The sequence below is a fragment of the Odocoileus virginianus genome, chromosome 12 (assembly GCF_023699985.2).
Source record: "Odocoileus virginianus isolate 20LAN1187 ecotype Illinois chromosome 12, Ovbor_1.2, whole genome shotgun sequence".
NCBI lineage: Eukaryota > Metazoa > Chordata > Mammalia > Artiodactyla > Cervidae > Odocoileus > Odocoileus virginianus.
Window position 1 is genome coordinate 5,383,322 of NC_069685.1, and position 21,996 is coordinate 5,405,317.

Sequence of the window (21,996 nt, forward strand, 5' to 3'; positions counted from 1 at the left end):
GCTCCGATCCGTTCCTAAGCTGAGTACCCTTGAGCTCGGTCTGTCTCCCAGCTTCCATCCCTCCCGGAGCACAACAATGTCAGTGCAGCATCTTAAATGAAAACCAATAATGTATGTATCACCCTCCCGTGGAAACAAATGACCGTAGCAGAATGGGAGAAATAAACTCGCCAAGCACATAAATAACCATTATGTGCATCTCTGCATGACTGCAAGGTATTGGATCTGGAACCTGACAGAACATTACAAAGATTTGTAAACGGTTGTGGCTGTCGAGGTGGGAAATAGCAAACCACATATCTCCAGTGTTTTCAAATTTGTTTTATTTTTGTCAAAACGGAGCACCTAACCTTGATCTTTGCTTTCTTGAATGGAAACAAGACTCCAGCGGGGGTCCGTACTTCCCTAGTTACAGATAGGATGCTGACGGGGATGCAGTGTGTCCAGGTCCTGGAGCAATCGATCGTGTCTGAAGGTACTCCGTGTTAATGTGGACAGGGGAGAAAGGGGCGGGAAGGGAAGACGCTTGAGCAAGTGTGGTTCTCGACTTCCTGGGTAGACCTGCAGGAAAGGAGAAAAGCAGATGGGAACCTCAGCAGCACAGCGGGCAGTGGGCGCAGGCACAGGAGCCTGTCTCTTGGGCAAAGGCAGAGTCCTTCCTAGAGCAGTTACTCAGAGTGTTCTCCCTTCTCCTTCGCTCCCCCTCTGCTTTTCTCTCTTTCCCTGATCTTGAGCATCGATCAGGAACGGTCCATCTCCAACAGGCTCATCCTCACCTCCCTCCCAACAGCTGCCGGGGTCGCAGAAGTCCCTCCGGCAGTCCCTGTCACTCTTTCCCCCTCACACATGGTCTCGGAGCCTTTCCCTCCAAGCGCTCCTGCAAACTCTGAGCAGCCGGAGAAGCTGTTTTTTCAGGATGGAACGTAATATGCATGCAGAGTAGACCCCAGACAGCCTAACTAGTTTCTCTCTAGTTCTCCACACATAGGAGGTGCTCCAAATATTTTTGAAACTTTGAGGTGCTTTAGTTCATCTCTCTCGCTCTTTGCCCTGCTCATTAGCAAAAGCGTAATTAGCTAAAGTTAGAAAATAAGCCAGCAACCCAAGTGCATGTTAGTAGTCTAAGAAATCAACAATGTACAGTTTTGAGAAATTGTATGAGGCTAGTTTACATCAACTAAAATAACATTTTAACAACATGAAAGGAACAATTGTTCATGATATAAAATCTGATAAATAAACTTAGCAAAAGAAATTTAAATTGTAAATCATTCTGCCCCCAATACATGCTATCATGATTTTTAATATCTGAAATTTCCTGTCATTTTTGGAAATACATAAATGTATCTTTACAATAATTTCTTTTCCTTCCTTCCTTTTTTCCCTTCCTTCCATTTTTTCTTCCTTCCTTCTTCCCTCCCTTCATTTTTTCTTTCTTTCCTCTGTTTAAGCAAAATTAGTATCACTCAATGCAGTTTCACAACCCACATTTTTTCACTTAAAAATTCATGCTGAGCATCTTCCCAGATAAATGTCTACAATCTAGTGCTCAGAAATGAGTTTCTAGTTTTCCATCAGGATGCAATTTTCTCTTCGGGTCAAATGCTAGATGGTAACAAACCAACATCTTTCAGAAAATGCTTTCACATAAGGCATTTTAAAAAGAGCTATCCACTGTTTCTCATCTTCACCTCTCCTCCTCCCCTCAAATAACTAAGAAGTTAAAAATGTCTGCTACCATTGAGATGACATTTAAATATCAATGGTTTCATTGGTAGGAAGTTTGTGATTGTGTTTTTAAAAAAGGAGGCTTTCAACTGTTCTATGAAGGTGTTCTGGAGGTTTGGGGAAGGGGGAGGGAGAAATCTTGAAGGAGGAAAGCAGAGAGCAGTGTCCTCTTGTCAATGGAGTAGCAGCAACTTGGGGTGCACCAGCTTCTTATGATTAGGGTTGGCCCTGGATTTTGGAAAGGCCACCCCTCACCACAGCAGGAAGCCTGAATTGGTACAGTTTGGAGACCACGTGGAGACAGACCCAGGGCTCCCAGAGTCTCTGCATTTTCTGCAGCACAGCTGACAGAGTCTGACCCCCAGATCATTCACCCTGGAGGTGACAAGAGCAGTCAGATCTACAACTCTTAGAACACTGCTTCCGTAAGGCAGGAAAGAGGAAACCTGACACTGGAGGGTTTTCTGGAGAAGATGCTTCCAGGAAGCCAGAGTGAATCAAAGTCAGTGGACTAAATCCATGCTTGGCCGTTGAACAGAGCACTGAAGCCTGGGGTCACAGAGCATAAGAGAGTAGGACCGTACCCAGCCTTCCCTTTAACTGGTGACTTCTCCTTTGAAGACTCACCAGAGTGCAGATGGAGACCCAAAGTATGACTTTAAGTCTGCCTGACCTGCCTGTTGATTTCACAGAGGCACGGCATCTTACATCCAAGGTGAGCATCTTGATGCCCCTGCCTATAGGGAGGGCCACATTTAATGAACCCAGGACCTAAGGCAGCTGACTCCCCTTCTCAAGTGATTTCTTAGGAAGGCAGTTGTTCAAAGAACCCTGGCAACCTTTCCAGTGGCTCATGACCCGAGTAAGTCATAGCCCTAACCCCCTGTGCTACTGGAAGATGATCTCTGGCCTTGTCTTCAGTGTGAAAGAATGCTCTCTTTGCAAAACACTGCCTTGGTACCATCCTTGTCTTGGCCAGAGATTGCTTTATTGCTGGCAAAGTGGCAACAGTAATCTACTCATGTTCAGTTCAGTTCAGTCGCTCAGTCGTGTCCAACTCTTTGAGACCCCATGAACCGCAGCACGCCAGGCCTCCCTGTCCATCACCAGCTCCTGGAGCTTACCCAAACTCATGTCCATTGAGTCAGTGATGCCATCCAGCCATCTCATCCTCTGTTGTCCCCTTCTCCTCCTGCCCCCAATCCCTCCCAGCATCAGGGTCTTTTCAAAAGAGTCAGCTCTTCGCATCAGGTGACCAAAGTATTGGAGTTTCAGCTTCAACATCAGTCCTTCCAATGAACACCCAGGACTGATCTCCTTTAGGATGGACAGGTTGGATCTCCTTGCAGTCCAAGGGACTCTCAAGAGTCTTCTCCAACACCACAGTTCAAAAGCATCAATTCTTTAGTGCTCAGCTTTCTTTATAGTCCAACTCTCACATCCATACATGACTACTGGAAAAACCATAGCCTTGACTAGACAGGCCTTTGTTGACAAAGTAATGTCTCTGCTTTTTAATATACTATCTAGGTTGGTCATAACTTTCCTTCCAAGGAGTAAGCATCTACTCACGTTAGGGGAAGGAAAAAAATTTTAATTGTTAGGCACCAGAGGTATCTCACAGAAGGCAAGAGCAGAAATGCAGCTAGATCTCATTAAGTCTTGTCACATGTAAATTACAAATGTGTTTGATGTGAGTAAACAGAACAGATAACATCAACAGACCAGCAAAGCAATGACAAAACCGCAAAAAAAAAAAAAAAAAAAAAAAAAAATCTAGTAATATTGCTTTAAATGATTAAAAGGCTCACTTTTCTCATGAAATAATTTCAAAAGTAGGCCATCATCCACATCATTAGGAATCCAGAGGTGAGATTTCTGTCCTCATGTTTGCAAGGTGGCTGCTGCCCATCCAACCACAGAGTCTGTGTCCCAGTCTAGAAGAAGGGGCGGGGTTGAGGGCCTTGGTGGCTCAGTGGTAAAGAATCTGCCTGCAATGTAGGAGATGTTAGTTCAACCCCTGGGTTGGGAAGATACCCTGGAGAAGAGAATGGCAACTCACTCTAGTATTCTTATCTGGAGAATCCCATGGACAGAGGAGCCTAGCAGGCTACGACCCATGAGGTCACAAACAGTTGGACAGGTTTTAGTGACTAAACCACCACCAAACCAGCGACTAAAGGTTCAAAGTGAAGAGGGAGGTTGGACACAGCTAGCTTTTTGGAAAGCTCTCCTAGAGGCTCCATCTCATTGGTGAGAATGTAGTCACACGGTCACTTGAAAGAAAGATGACAGAAAGGTCAGTGGAGAGGAAATAAAGAAGCTTTTTTTTAGTGGACATATGGCCACCTGGAGTGTAGTCTGATAGCAACTGGTAACGAAGATAGATCAAGGGTTACTGTGTACTATTTATCTCCAATCTCTTGATGTGTAACAATTTACCCCAAATCTCATGATTTCAAAAAACCACCTCTTTTTCCTTTTTCCCATGACCCTGTGTGGGCAGGGCTTAGGATGAAAGGTTTACTCAGTCTTGCAATGTCTGGGGCTTCAGCTGTGCCGGTATTTTAGTCCCTGAGTCATGTCCGACTCTTTGCGACCCCATGGACTATAGCCCACCAGGCTCCTCTGTCCCTGGGATTTTCCAGGCAAGAATAATGGAGTGGGTTGCCATTTCCTTCTCCAGAGGATCTTCCCAACCCAGGGATCGAACCTGGGTCTCCTGCATTTTAGGCAGATTCTTTACCCACTGAGCCAGCTGGGGCTTCAGCTGGAATGGCTTAAAAATGAGCCAACTCTTCCTTCCTATCACCCAGGGTGTCTGGACTGGGGCTGGAGGATCCAAGACAGCCTCACATACATGTCTGGGGCTTCAGGTGGCGGCGGGCCGAGGCCCCTCAGCTCCCGTCACATATATTCTCTCCAGCTTGTGGTCTGTCCTCATTCTGTAACCTAGCTTTTGCCTCTTAACATGGTCATTGGCTTCCCAGGGGCTGGAAACAGAAGCTGTGGGGCCACTGAAGGCCTGTCCCAGACATCACATCACACAACACCGCTCTCCATGCATGCTGGGCAGACTTGAAAAGCGAGTCAGAAGTCAGCTGGAGTTCTAGGGGAAGGCAAACAGACCCCACCTCCTGATGGGCAGACAGCCCCCGCCTTGAGTGGAGAGTGTGAGGCGGGAGGAGCTGCTGACTTGGCCTTTGCAGAGACTCTGCCCCGCCGGCCCCGGGCACTGAGGCTGCTCTCCTTCCCCTCTCTCCACCCGGCACTTTGCTTCTGTTCTACCGATCTGTTCATTCTTTCTCAGCTATCTCTCTTTCTTCTGAGCAGACAGTTCAAACATAGCTGCCTTAGAAAGGGGCCGTCAGCCCTGGAGCGCTCTTTCCTCTTGGAGTTCTGGATCTTCAGCCGACAAGCTGGAGCTGCTGGATGCCTAGTTCTCCTAGGAACAGTGCGGGTGCAGGCAAGAAATCACTCGGCAGGCCTTTTCTCTGGCCCAGGGATTGCAGTCCCTTTAGGTATTTCATGACTGTTTCTCTGTAGCTCACCGGGGAACCAGGCTTCCAGGAAAAGGCACTACCCTATCGCAGGTTTTCAGCAGCATGCGTAGAAGGGGACGGTGCTGACTTGTAGTGTAAAGCCACTTGGACAGCTTTTAAGAAGCAGTTTGTGAACATCCAGTTTACATTTTTATTCTTGAAGTTCTAAATCAAGATGGGAAAAATCCATTCCCATCAGATTTCATTGTTTTCTAATGGATGAGAAGGGTGATTTTTTTAAAAATCTTGATGCCTTCCTACATATACACACACACACACACACACACACACCCTCCACGATCTGGCTCCATTCATTTATAGATGAGGCTCCTGTTACCCATAAAAGTGTTTCCCTAAATAGCAGAGGACAAGCATTAAACATCATTCAGTCTGACCACGTGATGGGGATTGTGTGTGCAGATAATCACTAGCTTTACCAAAATGCTGTCAGATGTCCTGGTCCAAAAGGACAGGTGAGAGAGGTCTACTCACCTCCCTAAGTTTGAAAACAACTGAAGGAGAGGTTCTTAATCTGAAATCCAAAGAATGTGTGAACCCCTTTATATTGTATACAAATTTTAGCACATGTGTTCATTTTTCTGCAGCTGGCATCAGCAAACTCCCAACGGGGACTCAGCAACCTCACTCGCCCCCTGTTCATCACCTAGCATACCCCCACCGCCAAAAGCCAGGACCTATTGAGAATGGACAGGGCGTCCCTGGTGGCCCAGTGGTAAGGAATCTGCCTGCCAATGCAGGAGATGTGGGTTCAGTGCCTGAGTGGGAAAGATTCCCTGGAGAAGGAAATGGCAACCTACTCCAATATTCTTACCTGGGAAATCCCATGGACAGAGGAGCTTGGAGGGCTGCAGTCCATGGGGTCACAAAGAGTCAGATAGGACTTAGCCACTACAACAGCACTGAGAACCGACACACAGCCAGGGGCTGTGATGACTGAATGCCGGAAGGAGACCTATGGGGTCACTTTTCCATAAGGCTCCTCTCGGGTGGGTGCCTGTGTCTGGCATGTGGGGGACAGATGTAAAAACTGTCACCGTCAGAGAGTCAGCGCGCAGAGACCCGGATTGCCCTAAGAGCACGCGGCCAGGACTGGTGGCTGAACATTCTTCTGCTGTAGACACAGAGAGAGACAGTGTTTCAAGCTTGATAATTGCGGCAAAGTAAAGCATGTCTGCTTTACTGCTTCCCTGAGGGCTGATTGAGAGGTCTCACCAGGTGCCTGCCAGCTTTGCTGTGTCCTAGACACACTTGGACTCAGCAATCAGCCTCCCAGCCTGCGGGACCCCTCAAAGTCACTGGGCCATGGGCCCCTCCTGTGTCCCAGGATGGGGACTATGAGAAGCAGGGGATGCTGGACCATGCCAAGGGGCTCCCTCCACCCCAGGGACCCCCTTCCTCTCTACCAACTGTGGCTGTAGCCAACGGGATAAGCCCTGCTAATTGTCAACAGGCTGCCTCTTCCCACTAAGCCTTCTGCTCAAGGTATGTTTACAGTTGCACTATGCTTAGATCTCAGATTCTCATGAGAGATCTGGCTCTCTGCTGGATGTCCCTTGACCTCCACTGCTAACACTTCTGCTGCTTTACCCTCTGCGTGGGAGTTTGGATCAGATTTACCCAGCATACCTAGCAAAGACCCATGAATCACCCTGCTAGAAGGGATGCACCTGAGGAGTGCAAACGATGAGGGAAGCAGAGAATTCTTCCTCCAAACATGAGCCCTCCTGTCCCCTTCACTAAGGCTGATCTTGGAGAACTAATTTCTGCTAGGTAAATAGCAATGCGGACATCAATTTCCTGTCCATGGCAGCAGCTTCCACAGTTCCCGTCTTTCATTCAAACATGTGAATGCTTTGCCTAAATAGCACGTTTCTCATTTAGCACACCTTGAAAGACTGCTCTGTCACTTGGTCACAATCGTGAGCAGACCGTCTGTGCGAGCCCGGGATGGCTCCATGGAGGCGCATCACAGCAGCAGAAGGAGATGCTTCAGCATGCCTGGCAGACTCCCAGGAGAGAAATCAGCTTCCGAAATTCAACTTTGAAAACCTGAATGCTGAGGAATGAGTTTGGAAACTCATGTGAATCTATATTAGAAAGTCATTATTATTTTTTTAAGATGCATTAAAGAGAGTTTTGGGAAGAGACCAAAAGTTTGCCACGTCTCCATCTAAAGGTGAAAACTTTAGCTCTGGCCTGTTCTGGAGTTTTCAGTTGACTTCTTAGCTGTACCCAGGAAATCTGAAGGCAGCCTCAGAAGTTACTTGCATTGAGAGAACAGCATTGAAACATGCATATTACCGTATGTAAAATAGATAACCAGTGTGAGTTTGTTGCATGAAGCAGGGCCCCCAAAGCCAGTGCTCTGGGATAGGGTGTGGAGGGAGGTGGGAGGGACCTTCAGGATGGGGGGCCACTTGTATACCTATGGCCAATTCATGTTGATGTATGGTGAAAACCATCACAATATTGTAAAGCAATTATCCTCCAAATAAAATAAATAATTTTTTAAAAAGAAATAGCAGGGGGAAAAAAAGAAGAAATTACCTGCATCCCTGAGGCCCAGGTGACTCAGTGGGTGCAACCATTTCTATTATTCTAAACTTTTATATGACTTCCCCCTTGGCTCAGCAGTAGAAAATCCACCTGCAATGCAGGAAATGCAGAAAAGATGGGTTCGATTCCTGGGTCAGGGAGATCCCCTGGAGGAGGGCATGGCAACCAACTCCAGTATTCTTGCCTGGAGAATCCCATGGACAGAGGAGTTTGTTGGGCCTCAGTCCATGGGGTCACAAAGAGTTGGACATGACTGAGCATGCACACATGCAAACTTTCATATATATTCCTATACGTGGTTCTTCCAGAATCCCTATGCGGCATTTATTATGAGTTACGTTTTTCAGGTGCAGAAACTGAGGCTCAGGGAACTGGGAAGTGTGCCCAAAGCCACACAGCTGGGAAGGGGCAGATGCCGGTGTTTGCAGTTCTTCTGAATTGAGTCAAGGATACAGTCCACTTTCCCTCACACCTCCCCACTCTCAGACACCTAAATCTGGAATCCAGCCTTTTCCAAGAAGACCTAGAAAGCTGAATGCTAGGATCAGAGGAATCTCATCCTCCATTGCCTTTTACTTGACTGGATGTAGCTTATTCTACAGTCTCCGAGCCAGCAGAGGAAAGAGTGATGAGAGTGTTCCGAGATGAAATTAACTAATGTCTAACACTGGGATGCCCTGGGCAAAGGTTACATGCTACAGTATTCTCCAAATATTCTATGAATGGTTACTCTGGCTTTTTAATTGCAAACATCCTTTATTAAACTGAGGGCCAGGTGATGGAGGGAGAGATCTTCTATGTAGACTGGCTGGGAAGGAAGATGGGTATCAGATCGCAGAGCAGGGGCCCTGGAGAAAAAGGCTTGCAGCCATGGTGAGCAGTGAGCTCCCCAAACCCGGAAGGCTTGGCTCAGCTGCGAGCCCGCTCCAGCTGCTTCCACGCAGTGCTCCAGGAGATGCGGGTCTGGCGGCAGCACGTGACTGATGGGTGACCTTGGTCGGGAGGCTTGTTTCTTCCTAGTGCAACAATATCACGCTGGGGGAGCACCGCCCACTGAGAGTTGATGTCTCAGCCTCCGTGATAAACAAGGATAAACGAATTAGCCAGGAAAAAAAATAATTGAATTTTTTAGAGAGGATATTTTGTTTATCTTGTCTTAGCTAACAAAATCGAGACAATCCTGGAGTTGTCCTGGGCTTCTGTCCTCTTCTCTTTTACAAAGTGCCCACAATGCGTGCTGTGGAGAGGTGTCCCACCAGGAGCTCGTGCTGAGGATCACATCCCAGCCTGCTGATTCAAGGCCTCCTCAGAGACCGCTTTTTACTTGCTACCGAAGCCTTGGGATTACTTTGATATGCTGGCCACGTGACTTAACATCCTTTCTAACCAGAATCATAGTCCTGAATCACTGATTTTAAAGCACAGGGTGAGGGAAGGGGAGGGGACATCTCCACACCTTGAAAATACCCCTCCTGATTTCAGCCTAGGACACGCACTGCTTCCAGGGCAGGGGGAGCCGGAGGCAGTGCCCTCAAAATGGGGAGATGACATTTGCATACGATGAGGTCGAAAGTGGCAAGTTTTCCATTTCTGTTCATTCAGCTCCACAGTCTGATCTCAGCACACAAGGGCCCCGAGACATGCTCCCTGGTGCTGTCATCAGAGTCTCTGACGAGTCTTCCCTGACCCCAGGGGCCACACATATCTCCACCAGGCGAGATCTGCTCAGCCTGGCATAGCGCGGACTGGGCGGGGGTGGGGGCCCAGGAAGAACAGCTGTCATTTAGCCTCCGAAAGAGGCCGATCCACTTCAGAAGTCAGAGAAACAGGGAGGGAGGGAGAGAGAGGAAACCTGGGGCAGAGGAATTGCTTGCAATTCCGTGGGCCTGCAGGCTTTTCCTGAAGGGGTCACACCAGCATGATGTGGTGGGAGTGGAAAGGATGAGCAGCTGGCTCCTGGGAGAGGAGAAGCCTGGGAAATGGGGCTGAGATGGGCACTGAGACACGGGGTTGATGATTTCCTCTAAGAAAACTCCTGCTCAGGGGCCTCGGGGGATCGCCGATACGATGGGCTCCAGGAGGCTGAGCCCACCCTCCCAATCTGCACCTTCTGGGAATCTAGCTCAAGTGTCTTACTGCTACTGCGGTTCCTCCTTTGATCACCAAGTACAGCTTAGGAGTGTTTCTGGAAGGATTCTTCCCTCTCCTCCGCTCATCCCCAGCCATCTGTTCCTCCCCTTCTGCTGACGGGGAGTTCTGGGGACTCTGTTACGGTTTTTTAACTTCAGGGCATTCTGTCTGTGACACGTCAAAGCGAGATGAAGTCCTGGAAATTCCAGCTTAGAACTCTGGGCCCAAGCTCATCGGGGGTGTCTGGGGTCAGAAGTGTGAGGGCAGGGGTGTTGGGGGGTGGAGGTGGGGTTCAGACAAACAACTCCTGGGTCCCGAGCAGACCCAGGGACAGCTTAACCCTGACTGCCTTTTGTCGCTGACGCGACACACACAGGCAACACAGGGTTTACTTTGTCTGGTTCTCTGTTTTCTTGTCCTTCAGAAATGACTGCTAATTCTGACCGGTCACCCTCGTGGAGTCGTTTTAGATTGATTCTGTGAAGCTAACAGACAAGGTTAGGCTGTGCCACTCAGCGGAGCTGCCGGGGAGAACTTGCTAGAACCGCTAAAGACTGTTAGGGTGATGGGTCAACCGTGGCCGTGGAGCGTGACAAGTCAGCAGAGCTGGGGCCGGGGGCTCTCTGAAGTCCTCAGGGCCCTCGAGGTGAAGGCAGCGCAGCCTGTGTCCCATGCGCTTGGATGGCTAAGCACAATCTGCACTCCCCAAGGCCTTTCCATGAACAAGAGCTGGCTCCCGTCACTTCTCTTCAAAGCTGCACGAGGTGTAAGCTACTCTCCCCACTGTGCAGATATGGCTCCACTAGGCTGTGGTGGGACTGAGGATCTTCCTGTGACCATGCTGTTAGCAGTAGAAGCAGCAGGACTCAAACCCAGAAACCTGGTGTCAGAGCCTGAGGGTTGTAGGAAACACCCCATGGAAGGGTGAGGTGGCAGGAGGAATGTTGCCAGCACCGTGGCATCACTGGGGCACCCCTTCACCATCCGTGGGCCCTTTTCCTGTATGAGGGGTTTCCCAAAGGTCCCTTCTATCTCTAAACATCTAGAAAGTTATAGATCTGCTGCTGTTGCTGGGGACAAAGTCTTCCGATAGAGCAGACTGCTCAGTCATCAAAAGCAGAAGTGGAAGGAGCTCAGATGATATGACGGCCCCAGGCCAAGTTTCCACCACAGCTAACATGTTTTGGTACTTGCTAGGTATTCAGGCATTGAGCCTTTCATGGGCATGGTTTCCCTGAATTCTCACAACACACCTGTGAGGCAGGAGCTAACACAGCCCCTGTTAGATGCAGCAGCTGAAGCCCAGAAAGGCTGATTAACACACTCAAGCGCCACACAACTCCTAGGTGATGGAGCCTGAGGCATCTCTCCCTGCTATCTCTGCCCACCAAGCATGTTATATCTGATGCCAGCACACCAAGAGCTCCAGAGACCACAATGACTGGGCCGAGCACAAGAACAGCCTTCCCAAATGCAGTTTCTACCACCAGCTGATGATGGATCCTTGGCCCCTGGAGTCTTCCTTTCAGACCACCTGGGGCTGAGGACGGGACCTGAGTATGAGAGCAGCCCTGGGAAATGGGTCTCCTGAACAGGTGAGTTTCAGCGGCAGGCTTTCATCTAGCTTCTCTCATGAGGCCTCTTCAGTTCAGCCGCTCAGTCGTGTCCAACTCGTTGTGACCCCGTGGACTGCAGCACGCCAGGCTTCCCTGTCCATCACCGACTTTCAGAGCTTGCTCAGACTCATGTCCATCTAGTAGGTGATGTAATCCAACCATCTCATTCTTGGTTGTCCCCTTCTCCTCCTGCCTTCAATCTTTCCCAGCATCAGAGTCTTTTCAAAAGAGTCAGCTCTTCGCATCAGGTGGCCAAAGTATTGAAGTTTCAGCTTCAGCATCAGTCCTTCCAATGAATATCCAGGACTGATTTCTTTTAAGATTGACTGGTTGGATAGCCTTGCAGTCCAAGGGACTCTCAAGAGTCTTCTCCAACACAACAGTTCAAAAGTATCAATTCTTTGGTGCTCAGTTTTCTTTATAGTCCAACTCTCACATCCATACATGACTGCTGGAAAAATCATATCCTTGACTAGACGGACCTTTGTCAGTAAAGTAATGTCTCTGCTTTTTAATATGCTGTCTAGGTTTGTCATAGCCTTTCTTCCAGGAGCAAGCATCTTTTAATTTCATGGCTGTAGTCACCATCTGTAGTAATTTTTGGAGCCCAAGAAAATAAAATCTGTCACTGTTTCCATTGTTTCCCCATCTATTTGCCATGAAGTGATGGGACTGGACACCAGGATCTTTGCTTTTTGAATGTTGAGTTTCAAGCCAGCCTTTTCACTCTTCTCTTTCACTTTCATCAAGAGACATTTTAGTTCCTCTTCATTTCTGCCATAAGGATGGTGTCATCTGCATATCTGAGGTTGTTGATATTTCTCCCGGCAATCTTTATCCCAGTTTGTGCTCCATCCAGCCTGGCATTTCACATAATGTACTCTGCATATAAGTTAAATAAGCAAGGTGACTGACTATATACAGCCTTGATGTACTCCTTTCCCAATTTGGAACCTGTCTGTGTTCCATGTTTGGTTTTAACTGCTTATTCTTGACCTGCATCCAGATTTCTCAGGAGGCAGATCAGGTGGTCTCTTAAAGAATTTTCAAAGTTTGTTGTGATCCACACAGTCAAAGTCTTTGGTGTAGTGAATAAAGCAGAAGTAGATGTTTTTCTGGAACTCTCTTGCTTTTTTGATGACCCAATGAATGTTGGCAATTTGATCTTTGGTTCCTCTACCTTTCCCAAATCCAGCTTGAACATCTGGAAGTTCACAGTTCACGCGTTGTTGAAGCCTGGCTTGGAGGATTTTGAGCATTACTTTGCTAGTGTGTGAGATGAGTGCAATTGTGAGGTAGTTTGAACATTCTTTGGGATTGGAATGAAAACTGACCTTTTCCAGTTCTGTGGCCACTGCTGAGTTTTCCAAATTTGCTGACATATTGAGTGCAATGTTTCACAGCATCATCTTTTAGGATTTGAAATAGCTCAACTGGAATTCCATCGCCTGCACTAGCTTTGCTTGTAGTGATGCTTCCTAAGCCCACTTGACCTCACATTCCAGGATGTCTGGCTCTAGGTGAGTGATCACACCATCATGGTTATCTGGGTCAGAACATCTATTCTGTATAGATGTTCTGTGTATTCTTGCCATCTCTTCTTAATCTCTTCTGCTTCTGTTAGGTCCATCAGTATGGTTCTGTTAGGTCCATACTGATGGACCTAACAGAACTACTATTCTGTTGGACCTAACAAAACTACTCTAATGGCAGAGTAGAATGATGTGCACTCATCTTCTCCTACAAGAACTCCAAAATTACAATTTTCTGCTGAACAACCATCAACAGGAGAATGTAGGATCCCACTGAAAAAAGATACCCCACATCCAAGGGCAGAGGAGAAGCCCCAGCAAGACAGTTGGAGGGGTGAAATCACATTCAGAATCAAACTCCATACTGGCCAGAGGTGCTCAGAGGGCTCAGACAAAACCTTGTGCGCACCAGGAAGTCCCGCAGAGACTGAGCCAGACCTGCCTTTGAGTGTTTGGGTGTCTCCTGAGGAGGTCCAGGTCAGCAGTGGCCTGCTGCAGGGGCAGGGGCTCTGGGTACAGCAGTCCTGGGTGTGGCGTAAGCCCTCTTGGAGGAGGTTGTCACTAGAGCCGCTGAGCGGATGAACCACAGACTGCAGAACAACGATACCAAATAAATTCTTGCACTGTTAAGAAAGTTCCAGGACCCAAAGCAGATTTCCCAACCTGGGCATCTAGCAAAGGGACTGAGAACCCCCAGAGAATTTGACTTTGGAGGCCAGCGAGATTTAATTACAGAACTTACACAGGACTGGGGAAACAGACTCTTGGAGGGCACATACAAAACCTTGTGCGCACCAGGACCCAGGAGAAAGGAGCCGTGACCCCAGAAGAGACTGACCTAGACTTGCCCGTGAGTGTTGAGGAGTCTCCAGCAGGCGCGTGGGTCAGTGGTGGCCTGCTGCAGGGTCGGGGGCCCTGATTGTGGCAGTGTGTGCACGGGACCTTTTAAAGGAGGTCGCCATTAGGCCTCTTGGAGAACCACATCTTGGAAATTAATGTTGCAAGGGTTTGTCCCTACTTTCTTCCCTTTTGATTATATATATTGAATTTAAATTTTGGCAGAGAGGTAGAAAATGAGTTGGCCCTACCATTGATGGTTAATTGTGATCAACATTTTCCAGGCAATATTCAACTACTAGAAAACTAGTGTAGGCTCCAAGGAGCAGAGAGGGAACAGAAAAGAACTGATGTCTAAGTGCTGAAAAGGGATGAGGAAGAAAGTGGGCCTGAGGCAGTAAAAATGCATCCTTTCAGTCACAAGATTGCTTCCAGGGAGCCACGCAGAGAGCCGGGAAGAGAATATGTGCTCATCATCACAGACAGAGTAGCGTCTTGGAGAACAGGCTATCTGTTGTTGACAAACCACCCCAAACTTTGTCTTTCTCTGACCTCATCGACATCAGAGCTCAGTGTAGGATGGAGGCTGGGGCTGCGGAGAAGGTGGTGGGCTCTGCTCCACTTGGTCATTGAGGGATCCAGGCTCCTTCCACCTCATGCCTCTGGCATTCCCTCAAGGCTGGGAGTTCTCCACTCCATCCTCTGCACTCAGCAGATGAGGGAAGAGAGATCAGTTGAAAAAGGCAGCCTTGCCCTAACTGCCTCTATTGTATCCATGCTTCCTCTCCTCTTCCAATGTGGGAACTTGTCTACAGCCTCACCTACACACAAGGAGCCTAGTGATGCTGCCAGCAAGATGAGAAGTGGGGTGGGTGAGCCCATGGCACTGCTCCTGCCATAATAGCCTTCTGGGTTCCTCGAACATTGATTCCCAAGACCTTTCTCATTGTAAATAGGACCTTCTGCTGAAGGCCTAAAAAATGTTCCAGGGGGCCATACCTTTTCCCTCAGGTGTATATCTAAGGGGCTTCCCTGATAGCTCAGTTGATAAAGAATCCATGTGCAATGCAGGAGACCCTGTTTCAATTCCCAGGTTGGGAAGATCCGCTGGAGGAGGGATAGGTGACCCACTCCAGTATTTTTGGGCTTCCCTGTGTCTCAGCTGGTAAAGAATCCACCTACAATGTGGGAGACCTGGATTTGATCCCTGGGTTGGGAAGATCTCCTGGAGAGGGAAAGGTTACCCATTCCAGTATTCTGGTAGAGAGAAAAGCAATTTCATGGTTTTGTGGTGGCAAACACCACTGTAATAAAAATCCTTCGGATCCATATTCCTATGGACCAAGTCCCTCATTGGTCTGTGTGTTTCACATGTAATGGTGTGTTTAGTAAAGTCTATCGCTGATGGCTGCGTGCTAACTTTGAGTTGGTCACGTGTGCTCATCTGAAGACAGACAGGTTTCAACCAGTGGTTCCCAGATACTGATATTTTTTAGGATTAATTGACAATGCTGTTAAAAGCAGATGTCTTCTTTTTTTTTATTTTTTAATTTTTTTAATTTTTATTAGTTGGAGGCTAATTACTTTACATCATTACAGTAGTTTTTGTTATACATTGAAATGAATTAGCCATGGATTTACATGTAGCAGATGTCTTCTTTCCTGCCACCCCAGAGATTCAGATTTGACAGGTTTGAGGTGGGACCCACCACCTGCCTTTTTAAGAAGCATCTCAAATAAATCTGATGAACACCAAAAGGGGTTTCCCTGGTGGCTCAGTGGGTAAAGAATCCACCTGTAATGCAGGAGACTGCCTGCAATGCAGGAGACCTGGGTTTGATCCCTGGGTCAGGAAGATCCCCTGGAGAAGGAGATGGCTACCTACTCCAGTATTCTTGCCTGGGAAATCCCATGGACAGAGGAGTCTGTAGTCCATGGGGTTGCAAGAGTCAGACATGACTTAGCTACTAAATTAAAGTAAATTAAGCTACTACTTAATTCCTCTGCAAGCAGATCATTTTAGAATAGGCTTGAACTCAGAGAACTTGATACAACTGATGTCACGTCAAAAAATAAATGAGCAGACATGTAACTTGACATAGTACACTCCAGTTGAAACACCGTTAGTTCTGGCCACAAGTTGGATGACATGGAATCTAGTCTTAACTGTCACTAACTAGCCATGTGAACTTGGTTAAACAAAGTACTTTCACAACACACTTTCTGTTTCTTCTTCAGAGCCTGGAAGCCACAGTGGCCCTACACTTACCCTACAGAGTCTTTTAGGTGATCAAATGTGTTTAAGCATGGTCGTGCCTTGAAAAATATAAATTTCTATTAGAGCAGCAGGTGATATCAATATTAGATAAACTGAGGGGGTTATTTACACTACAAAGGAGTCATTTGCCTTACAAAGAGATTTCTTAACATGTAAATGCTTGCCTACAGAAAATTAATTGGAGAGTAAGGTCAGAGGACCACACTATTAATGCATTGTTAAAATATTAAGGTAATAAACCCAACATCAAGGTTTCTGAAATGATCATCTAAGCCAGCAGGTTGAATATAAAAATTCACTACCTATCTATCCATTGCTGAAAGCAAGGCACACCTCTAAAGATATCTTCCTCAGAATTGTTATTAACGGAAGCTGAAGTTTCCCTGATATTTTTGCATACATTTTAATTTTAACCTTCCTTTCCCCTAATTTCTTTACAATGCCTGCTTCTTAAGAACAGTTTCTATTCCAGAAATGGCAGGTGAGCCTATCCCCCTCACACTTGCCTTTGTTCTCATTAGCTTTTATCTTGGGTCCTAAATCCAGGTCCCCAAGAAGCAAGACTGTGCAATAACGAAGTAGCTGGAGTAACAGGATTGAAAGTCTCCGTCCTTTCACTCTACCTGATTTTAAGGCCAGGGATACACAACAGAGAGTAGGGTCCTGGGTTTTTAGCTCTGTGATGACAGTAGGTAAAGATGGTGTGAGAAACAAATTTTCAGGGGAAACAATAAGTTAGGAATAAATGACTGGAATTGATTATGCAGAGGGATAACTATTAAGTTTTAGTCAACCAGTTGGTATGCCTATCTGGAAAGCTGTGCTAAGAAGAACTCTGAAATCTTCTTTGGGCACCTCAGGAGCAAGAATGCTAGGATTGATTAGTAATGGTAACTCCTTACCATGGGCAAGGAGTGAGAGGAAGCCACCCTGTGCCATCTTTGATGAAGGTGAGGAGCAGGAAGGACTGGAAGAAAAAGAGCGAATAGATTTCTCTGAGTTCCCCTAGAAATGTACCACTAACTAGGAGAAGATGTTGTTTGCAAATTAGTGTTCCCTAATTAGGATAAGACTTTCATCCTCCAAACCCCACTTTCCATATTCCCCATGAAAATAACAACATGTCATACGTTTTCTGTAATTTGTTTCTTTGTCTTTTTCCTGCAGCCCAGATTCTGTCATCCTTGGATACCGAGGCCCTAGAGGGAATGAAACACAAGGGCAGTGCACATGCACAGCACTCAGGAGTGGCGGCTGTGGCTGTCTGCCCAGGTTCCAGCTTTCAGCCCTGAGATATTCACTTCTCCAGGTGTTGGGCGAGTTCATGGCTCACAGCTCTCACCTCCATGATGAAGGGCGCTATTTTCTCTCACCACCGTTAGTTAAGATGGCAGCTTGGACAGAGAAACTGAGGTGGGTTCCAGCTCGACCTCTCAGGTTCCAATTTGTCCTGCTTTCCCCCCTTCACCTCCATCTTCTCTCTCGGCTGCCTGTCTTTCAAACTTCAGGCTCTAGCATCAAAAAGAAACAACAATCTCACATGAACTATGTAAAAATCTCCACAATAGCATAAAGTCAAATGCCTTTAATAAATATCTCATCTAGCCAGCTCCTTCTTTTTAATGACCTCAACTATAAATGTTGTCTATGTATCTATGAATTCATCCTCCCTCCTTCTATCCACATATCCATCCTAGAGCTTCATCTTCTGTGATCAAACTCTGGTTAACATACTCATGTACAGTAAGTTGCCTACATATGAGCCTTTAAATTACGAGCTTCCAAAGATGCTAACGTGTGTTTGCATGTGCAGGCACGTAAGCTAGTTCACATGACTGGTGTACACTGTCACATATGTGCATCCTCTACAAGTGGCTGTGCTTTTGTGTACTATACTTGAGTCCAGTCTCTCAGTCATGTCCGACTCTGTGACCTCATGGACTGCAGCCATGCCAGGCTTCCCTGTCCATCACCAACTCCCGGAGCCTATTCAAACTCATGTCCATTGCACTGGTGATGCCATCCAACCATCTCATCCTCTGTTGTCCCCTTCTCCTCCCACCTTCAATCTTTCCCAGCATCAGGGTCTTTTCCAATGAGTCAATTCTTCACATCAGGTGGCCAAAGAACTGGAGTTTCAGCTTCAGCATCAGTCCTTCCAATGAAAATTCAGGACTGATTTCCTTAAGGATGGACTGGTTTGATCTCTTTGCAGTCCAAGGGACTCTCAAGAGTTTTCTCCAACACCACAGTTCAAAAGCATCAATTCTTTGGTGCTCAGCTTTCTTTATAGTCCAACTCTCACATCCATACATAACTACTGGAAGAACCATAGCTTTGACTAGGCAGACCTTTGTTGGTAAATTAATGTCTCTGCTTTTTAATATGCTGTCTAGGTTGGTCATAGCTTTTCTTCCAAGAAGCAAGCATCTTTTAATTTCATGGCTGTAGTCACCATCTGCAGTGATTTTGGAGCCCCAAAATATAAAGTCTGTCACTGTTTCCATTGTTTCTCCATCTATTTGCCATGAAGTGATGAGACTGGATACCATGATCTTAGTTTTCTGAATGTTGAGTTTTAAGCCAGCTTTTTCACTCTCCTCTTTCACTTTCATCAAGAGGTTCTTTAGTTCTTCACTTTCTGCAATAAGAGTGGTGTCATCTGTGTATCTGAAGTTATTGATATTTCTCCCAGAAATCTTGATTCCAGCTTGTGCTTCATCCAGCCCAATATTTTGCATGATGTACTCTGCATAGAAGTTAAATAAGCAGGGTGACAATATACAGCATTGATGTACTCCTTTCCCGATTTGGAACCAGTCTGCTTTTCCATGTCCAGTTCTAACTGTTGCTTACAGATTAAACCTGCATACAGATTTCTCATGTCAGGTAGTCTAGTAATCCCTTCTCTTGAAGAATTTTCCACAGTTTCTTGTGATCCACACAGTCAAAGGCTTTGGCATAGTCAATAAAGCAAAAGTACTGTACTGTACAGTATCATATAGATTAGAGCAGTACAGTATCTTTATTTCAAGTCCAGGATGTCCGGAAGTGAGCATAAAAGCAGCGATGACACAGATGATTGTGTTAGTTGGATACCTAGACCAAATTTGTTGGACTTACAAACAAATAGGACTTACTAACTTGTTCTCAGAATGAAACTTGATTGTGTGTAGTGGACTTACTGTAGTCACCTTCTGGGATTGCCCTCAGCTGAAGGGAGCTGCTGAGCCCACTGTGACACCCTCTTCCTACCATTAACTGCTTGACATGGGGACACAGAGGCCCAGTCCTGTCGCTTCAGAGGGGGACAACTCGAAAGGGGCTTCCAGCTCTTGAGTGCACTGTGGGATTGGCTGCGGTCTAATAGCACACTCCAGCATCGCCCTTTGCCCAGTTTTGCTTCAATTACCATCCCCCACACACATACTCACACACCCTTCACTGCAGAAACTGATGCCCAGGACATTTCCAATAAATTTCCTGCATGCAACCTTGTTTTATGACCCTGGCTATGTTCCAGTGTCTCCTAGCTTATAGTCTATGGGAACTTGAATAGAACTTGTTATCCTACTATTGTGTGAAAATTGCATAAATCTTAATTATGTTGAATTGGTTTATGGTGCTTTTCAGGTCTACTATATCCTCCTACCTTTCTGTATATACATTCTGTTAATTTTTGAGAGTTTGATATTGAAACTCCAACTAAAAATATTAATTTATCTACTTAAAAAATAACATATAGTGGAACTATATGTAACTCTGTTCTGTATTTTCCAAGTCTCCTGTAAATGTGTCATACTTTCACAATTTAAAAACTTAAAAAGAGAAAAAAATGTCCTGTATGCAAACTTGGTCTCCAAGTCTGATTCCTGGGCACCCCAAATGAAGCCATTATTTTGATACCATTCCTTTCAGGCTAACAGATTTTTATTTGGGACTTACCAGGTAGCTCAGATGGTAATGAATCTGCCTGCAATGCAGGAGATCCCAGTTCAATCCTGGGTTGGGAAGATGCCTGGAGATGGGAATGGCAGCCTGCTCCAGTATTCTTGCCTAGAGAATTCCATGGACAGAGGAGCCTGGAGGACTATAGTCCATGGGGTCTGAGACTCAGCTGCTGTTGCAAGAGAATATGCATCTAATGGCGTTGGCAGAAATATGAGCGGATCGTTTCAAGATCTAGGCCTGCCCAGGGAGCTGAATTGGGAGCCCCTAAAGTTCAAGAAGGGTTTGCTGGTTCCCCTGAACTGAATCTGGAAGGACAAGTAAAGTTAGGTCAGGTGGGGCATGCACTCCAGACAGAGGGCACAGCAGGAGCAGACGGGGACCCCGACAGAGCACAGAGAACACCCCCAGTGCCATCAGAGAGTCAGGTGTGAATGGCTGTTATGATACGAGAGAAAAGATAGACAAAGACCCTTGGACCTGATTTTAGGGGCGGCCATTGACAGGGTTTGAGCAGTAGGGCCACATGGTCAGATTTCTATGTAGACTCATAACTGGTGACTTTAAAAGGAGTGTGATGGGCCTGGGAACTTTGCACATCTGTTCCAACCCTCCCCTGGAGAGGCTTCCCCTACTGCAGCTCTGCAGGAGCCAGAAAGCTGCAAGCTACACTCCTGAGACCCCATCATGACGAGGACCCTGGATCCGATTTATGTTTTTCTCAATCGGAAATACCTGTCCAAGGTCTAGAAGGTGGAAACCAAACAGGGGCTGGGCTTCTGCTGGTTATGCTGTGCATGGAGATGGTGGGGTTTCTGCAGGGGTTTCTCTATCAAGATTGCTTCTAATTATGGCTGTTTGCTAATTGTCATGGCTTCCTGATCACACTGGCATCCCCATGATGGCAGCTGAGCCACGGTTCTGGAACTGGCAGCTGAAGCACGAGCTTCTCTATTTGGCAAGCAGCTTCCTGATCATAAAAGAGGCTGTAGTTCCCTTGGTATCCAGGTTCTGCGATGTGGCTCCAAAGCCGTTTTCAAAAGCTCAACGTGTTTCTTCAGCTTTTCCAGCAATTCTGTAAACCATTTAGTGCCCTCCAACAAATTACCTTCTCTCCAGACCGGATGGAGTGGATGCCATTCTCTGTACCTGAATCCTGACTGATACCCAGGCAGGACTGATGACTGGGGACACATGTCACAGAGTTGTTACAAGGGTCCAGGCTGGTGATGAAGAGATGTGTGGGCACAAGGAAGAAAGGACACATTAGAACAACATTTGGGAGGTGAAATTAGCAGTCCTTGGTGATTAACTGGGTGTCAGGAGCGGGAAGTGAGAAAGAATTGATAGCTAAGATGACTCAGTTTTCTGAAGAATCAGTTGGAGAGAAGTCCAGATAACTAAGATCAGGACTTTCAGGGAGAAGCAAGTTTGGGGGTAACAAGCTGAGTTCAGGTACCAATGGGAAATTCAATAAAAACCTTTCCTCTTTTTAATAATTAAATCAGCTGCACACATAGTTGTGTAATCATTTGTTAATATCCATTCTTTCCTGAACCTGTGAACTTCATTATAGAGGTGCCTATATCTTCTGAGTTGTACCTGGCACAGACTAGCTCAGAGTAGATGTCAGTAGACTTCTGTTGAATGTTGAAAAAGTGAGCTGGATAATATAAATTGTAGTGATCATCCTCAGTGCTAGCAAGATGAGCTGTCTATGCACTACAGCTATGAATGGTAATTAAACTCTCAGCAAAAGCATCGATGATGATGGTGGTGATGATGATGATGATGATGATGTGTTTGAC

General features: G+C 46.6%; 2 long non-coding RNA genes and 1 other non-coding gene across 3 annotated transcripts; 1 reads left to right on the top strand and 2 right to left on the bottom strand.

The window, feature by feature from the left end:
* Positions 1-301: 301 nt before the first annotated feature.
* Positions 302-10,129, bottom strand: LOC110135481 (uncharacterized). The gene is made up of 5 exons (XR_002313380.2): positions 9,984-10,129; positions 7,839-7,937; positions 7,178-7,347; positions 6,103-6,402; positions 302-561 (listed from the first exon to the last, which is right to left on the bottom strand). It is a non-coding gene; the product is annotated as an uncharacterized lncRNA (long non-coding RNA).
* TRNAF-AAA (transfer RNA phenylalanine (anticodon AAA)) lies at positions 4,421-4,492 on the bottom strand. Its single transcript has one exon. It is a non-coding gene; the product is annotated as a tRNA-Phe (tRNA).
* Positions 10,130-10,256: 127 nt separating the features above from the next.
* On the top strand, positions 10,257-19,878 carry LOC110135480 (uncharacterized). Its single transcript, XR_002313379.2, has 3 exons — positions 10,257-10,743; positions 11,324-11,572; positions 17,408-19,878. It is a non-coding gene; the product is annotated as an uncharacterized lncRNA (long non-coding RNA).
* Positions 19,879-21,996: the final 2,118 nt, after the last annotated feature.